At 44.7% G+C, this 6,000-nt stretch overlaps 1 protein-coding gene across 1 annotated transcript in view; it reads right to left on the minus strand.

Annotated features, from left to right (window-relative positions):
- The window catches only part of LOC308298961 (growth hormone receptor-like), a 28,051-nt gene extending 22,839 nt beyond the window's left edge, over positions 1-5,212 (minus strand). Inside the window, exon 1 of the mRNA XM_080742673.1 lies at positions 5,064-5,212. The gene's annotated coding sequence lies outside the window, so the exon portion shown is untranslated. The remainder of the gene's footprint in view (positions 1-5,063) is intronic.
- Between the last annotated feature and the right edge of the window lie 788 nt (positions 5,213-6,000).

Below are 6,000 nucleotides of genomic sequence, written 5' to 3' on the forward strand. Positions count from 1 at the left end.
TAGTGGGAGTAAAGTGACATTGACATTGTGCCATTGTGGTCGCAGCTGTTGTGGGAAATTATCCCATGACACCACCGTCACCTTACATTATAGGTTGTTAACCTTTGTCCCTGTGATTATATTTCATGGAACGCTCTTCGTGGAACACTCTACTCACATTAAAAAGAATGCTCCAATATCCTATGGACAATTTAATAACCTCCTGCTCTTACATCTCCCTACCTCATTATGTAATTGTTTTTAACATACCAATTTATGGTTATGTTTTATTTTGTTGTTTCTGTGATTTATATATGTCTTACTTGTTGATTTTTGTACCCTCGACAGCATTGCAAATGAGGGTCAACCTCAATGCTCTTTTTGAGAATATGTTCTGACCATCTGAATGTCAAATATGCCACCACATTGCCTGTATATCTTGAATATCTGAATAGGGCTATATATAGTCGAGATGCAAAGATGTTATTTGTCCTTCTCCTTGAAACGACCTAGCAGTCTGAATATTCCAAGACGACGCCATGTATTTATTGTTATGGCTGCGGCTTGGGTGTGGTGTATGGGCCAATCTTAATCTCTATAAATAAATATGGATTTATCCCTGCTGTGCTCTGCTGCTATCCCCACAGAGAACAACTTAACCTCGTGTATTCATTCAACTTCTATCTTGTAGTGCATAGTGCTTCAACAGTTATACACCAGTAAGACTCCCTAATCGGGAGATAAGCGACCGTAGGTGGCTTTGCAAGAATCGGCCTGATGGTGGCGCTAGAAGAGGGCCATGTGAGAAATGAGGGGTGGGGTCTGCGCGGCGCCGAGGCGGACGAATAGGTACCGGCCCCGGCTCTCCCGGTCGCTCCTAGCCGGAGTTACGGCATTTTATGTGAGCTGCAGTGTAGGGGGTCCTCCACTGGGGGCACCACCACTTTTGCATCCGTTCTGGAGCACCAGGAGTCGGTGGTCCCCGGGAATTCCCCGTGAGCAGCCTCGTTGGGGTGGTCATTTGGTCATTTTTGCACATTTGGGTTTTTTTTTTACATCTGGGGGTCCCCCAGGGAGCTGGGGGTCCCTGTAGCTCCGGGGGTCCTTGGAGGTTGTAGTTTGGCAGGTAAGGAGTGTGTGTGCAAAATGTGGCATGGATGGGGGCAACGGTTGTGGAGATATGAGCAGGGGAAAAGTGTGACGTGTGATGTGTCACTCACGGAGGGACATTTTTGTACACCTGGGGGTCCCCCAGGGACCTGGGGGTCCCTGGAGCTCCGGGGGTCCTTGGAGGTTGTAGTTTGGCAGGTAAGGAGTGTGTGTGCAAAATGTGGCATGGATGGGGGCAACGGTTGTGGAGATATGAGCAGGGCAAAAGTGTGACTCACTGACTCACTCACTGACAGACAGCCTGTGGAGGTTTTGGTAGTAAATGCGACCTACGGTCGCAATTACACAGCTTTGAACAGTAGCAAATGATTCTGTCTCATGTGATCACCTTTACGTCCATGTAATATATATTTTTCGGGAGATATGCGACCGTAGGTCACTTATCTCCACAAATAGGGCAAAAATGTGTTTTTCCAAAATCTTCCTGATCCATGTTGATGACATGAGTGTAGACATACTGTGTAGTGATTTTCATGATTTTAGGGCAAAATCTGTAGGAGCAGTGTCCAAAAATGTGTTTTTAAAAATCGGCCTGAAGATGGCGCTATATGGGACAGATTCATGTTGATGGGATGAGTGTAGACATACTGTGTAGCAATTCGCGTGATTTTAGGGCCAAAACTGTAGGAGCAGTGGCCAAAAATGTGTTTTAAAAATCGGCCTGAAGGTGGCGCTAGAAGAGGGCCATGTGAGAAATGAGGGGTGGGGTGTCCGCGTTGCCTTGGCGGACGAATAAGTACCGGCCCCGGCTCTCCCGGACGCTCCTAGCCCGAGTTACGGCATTTTATGTGAGCTGCAGTGGAGGGGGTCCTCCACTGGGGGCGTCACCACTTTTGCATTAGTTCTGGAGCACCAGGAGTGGGTGGTCCCCAGGAATTCCCCGTGAGCAGCCCCGTTGGGGTGGTCATTTGGTCATTTTTGCACATTTGGTCATTTTTTACACCTGGGGGTCCCCCAGGGACTTGGGGGTCCCTGGAGCTCCGGGGGTCCTTGGAGGTTGTAGTTTGGCAGGCAAGGAGTGTGTGTGCAAAATCTGGCATGGATCGGGGCAACGGTTGCGGAGATATGAGCAGGGCAAAAGTGTGACGTGTGACGTGTGACTCACTCACTCACTCACTCACTGACGGACGGACAGCCGGTGGAGGTTTTGGTAGTAAATGCGACCTACGGTCGCAATAAGTAAATACAGGGTATCTGCACATTTATAAAGTGACAATTTAAGGACTTGTATACCTTTTTAGTACCCTGGTCAAACATTAGTCAAATTGTCAAATATTAGAGGCAGCAATTGTGAAAATAGCAGATCTATATGCTCACAACGCCTCGCAAAGCGAGGCGTTGTGAGCATGTAGATCGTCTATTTTCACAATATAGAGAGATCGAGTCAAACGTGCTTGTGCAGGGTGGGGGGGTCCCCAGTTAACATAAGAATATTTTGGGGGTCGCGGCCTGAAAAGGTTGAGAACCACTGGTCTATATAGCCTACAATAAAATAATCCTCAGAGTTAAACTTTACAAAGGTTCATTTGTAAAGTTTGGTACGGGTCCATCCATTTGGTTAAATGTGTACACCACCAGAGTTATACTTGGATAGATTAACACTGGATTATAGCAGGCTATGTCAGTGGTTCTCGACCTGTGGGTCAGGACCCCAGACCAGAGGATAGTGAAGTAACAATTAAAGGACTTAAGACTTTTTTAATGCCTAAAAAAAGAGAAAGAAAAGAAAAAGGACCATTACTGCAAGTAGTCAACAAACTATCAATAAAAAGTGGTCAAACATATGGCCAAATTGTCAAATGATATAAGAAAGAAGCAAAAATCTTGAAAATAGCCGATCTACAAGCTCACAACGCCTCGTTGCCTCAATCTGTGCATGCCTCAATCTGATCTAATGCCTTAACTCCTACAATTCCAAGTGCTTGTCAGGGTGTTGGGGGGGTCACCAGTTCAAATAGCTATAGGATTATTATGGTGGGGATCACGGCCTGAAGCGGTTGAGAACCATTGGGCTATAGTAGGTTATAGTGGCCATCTGCACCCAATGTTAACCCCACTGTGGTGTGGGGCCATTTTCCTGACTGCATGTGCTGCTCCTGCGGAAACAAACATGTCCTTTTCACATCCTCTGTCTGCAGGGACGAGCAGAGAATGTTAGAGAGGCAGGGTCTGACATTTCTTTCACCTTTTGGTGAAAATATCGAAAATAGCAGACCTCCAAACTCACAACGCGTCACACTGCGACGCGTTGTGAGCTTGGAGGTCGGCTATTTTTGGTGCTTGATACCACACTGAACTAAGCATATAGTACTGGAGTTGTGGCGTACGACATGGATTTCTAGTCTACACAGAGAGAGGGCAATTCTGTCAACATAAGACACTGCATTCAAGTTCAGGAGAGTTTGGACAAGGCAATTCTCTTGAACTCTGCCTTCAGGTATGGCATGGAAAGTGGGCGCATTTGCATTTCTTTCACCGTAGTAAAAAACGGCATTCATGGTCTGGGAAGGGCATTTTTTACGGGCGGATAAAATGGCAGGGGCCCAAGCCTGCTTTGATGTCTATGTGTGCACGTGCCCGTCTGTCTGGACTGGACAGGACGTGCCAGGCTGCTCATAAAACACAGTGAGCAGAGTGGCTTTCAACCCGTCTTCACACATCAGCACATGGATGGCACAACACGTTTGATAAGAGGGTGTGAAGCTGAGCTCCAGACAGGCAAGCAGACAGCCACACACACACACAAGGCCAACAGTGTCTGCACTCTGCATTCATTGTACGCGTGGGAATGAAAGGGATATGGCATTCTTGTACAGAGTGTAATACTGTGTACACCAGTGGTTCTCAAAGTGGATTCCAGGGACTTTGTAGGGTTCCTTTAAGGACGCCTAAATTGACCCATACAAGTCTGTAAGCGTACAGCATACAAATGGAACCAATTGAACCCAGGCCATTTGCACACTGTCAGAGTTAAGGGGAGACCTTGAAATTTGAAAGTTTGAGAAACACTGCTCTACACTACTGTTGTACTGTGAACAACACACAATAACAAATTCCAAGCACTCCAACAAGCTACCCTAAATCTATTTGTTATTACAGGCCTTCATTTCAGAATTCCATTGGAATTACACCATGGGTCAGGGCTTGTATCATAGGCTACTGTACTCTGCAGTATCACACAGGGTGCATAGTAGGCTAGTGTAAATGAAGGAACTATCGTTATGATAATACTGAGTTCCTTCACTTCACTTCCTTTGATTGATTGATTGATTGATTGATTGTTTGATTCAATACTTTATTAGAAGTACTAATAGGATTTAAACCCAAGAAAGCACAATGGCTTGTTTACATTGGGGTTATTTTGTAGGCTACTCAATTCATTGAGACAGACAAAATGACAGACACATATACAGAGTACTATGCAAAAAAAACATCATATAAAAAGTCACAAATCAGGAATATATTCAGAATCAGAAAAATATTTGCCCCAAGTAATGAACTTGACAGTTGACACACATTCTTATAAAATGCCTGACAAATAAATAAATAAGTACCTAAGTACAATAAATAAAATATTAACTTTAGAAAGTAGGCTACATGTGTCCCAAACCTAAATGGACATGTACATCTGGGGTACATTTGGTCACACACTGTACTGTAGTCTACAGTCGAGTTATGAACAACACATTGATATTTTACTGGTGGTGAGTGCTGTTAAATATTTACAAAATGTTTACTACAGTGCAAATGAACACCAGCTGGGCATTTTTTTCCATGATCATGGCTCAAATACACAAGTTATAAATTGAATCTCAGAGTCAACTCAACACACAGTGGGCACAGTCTGTAAATAAATGCTGAACCATGTGAGCAACATGCAATAAAAACTCAAACCCCATAAAACTCTTTCTTACCTCTCAAGTTGAAATCCGTCTGTTTCTTCTTTTCTTCTGGGAATTATCTATATTTTCTTGCTAAAGCAAAACACATAGCCTATGATCGTCATACCCCCAGCCGCCACATCAACAAACAAAGTTCATGAAGTGAGGAAAATAAGTGTGTTTCGCTGTCCAAGAAAAAAATCTGTCTGGGCGTCTCGTATCAGATCACTGCTCTGCTCTCTAGTACAACTACAGCAACGCCCCTTCTCACTGCCCTGCTGTTTACACTTCGCCGCACGATGGCGTCTGTCGCTTGTAGCAGACCTACAAGCTCACGAGGCGTCCCGTCCGCAGCGAGCTGTGAGCTTGTAGATCTGTGCTATTTTCGACGCGCGACACCGTAGGGCGTAGGAGCAGTAGTCGAAGAAGAGAGTAGCGAGTAGCGACTCCGTCCAGTACAGTGGCGTCAGTTCAGCAAAAGCTAAGGTATGGCAACATTACATGACTGGTGTCTTGCGCGCGTGCAAGATACCAGTCACCTTGCCATACCTTAGCAACAGGCACGATGAAAAGTACATTTTATTATTTCCCCCCTGTAGCCTGCCAAGGTATGGCAGCTGCCATAGCTTGCCATACCCAATTGACGCCTCTGACTCTGTCATACACGCTGGCCACTACTTGTCCAAAGAAAGACCCAAACATTAGCCTATTTTCCGTTGGTGTAAACTTAATACATTTGTAACCTGATTGATTGATTGATTGAAGAATTTATTAGAAGTTTGCAATAGAAAAAAGTACAGTTTCATGACAGTACAAATCACTGGTACAAGGTCAACTAAAAGGAGATCCTAGAAAGCCGAGGCTTATTTCCACAGACCACAGGAACCACACTTTAAGTATCTCATATAACATTGAAAGACAGACGGATAGAACATAGTACTTTATCTAGGATAATATCAGTTTCAAAAGC

Source organism: Nannobrachium achirus, assembly GCF_963921795.1.
Source record: "Nannobrachium achirus genome assembly, chromosome: 15".
Classification (NCBI taxonomy): Eukaryota; Metazoa; Chordata; class Actinopteri; order Myctophiformes; family Myctophidae; genus Nannobrachium; species Nannobrachium achirus.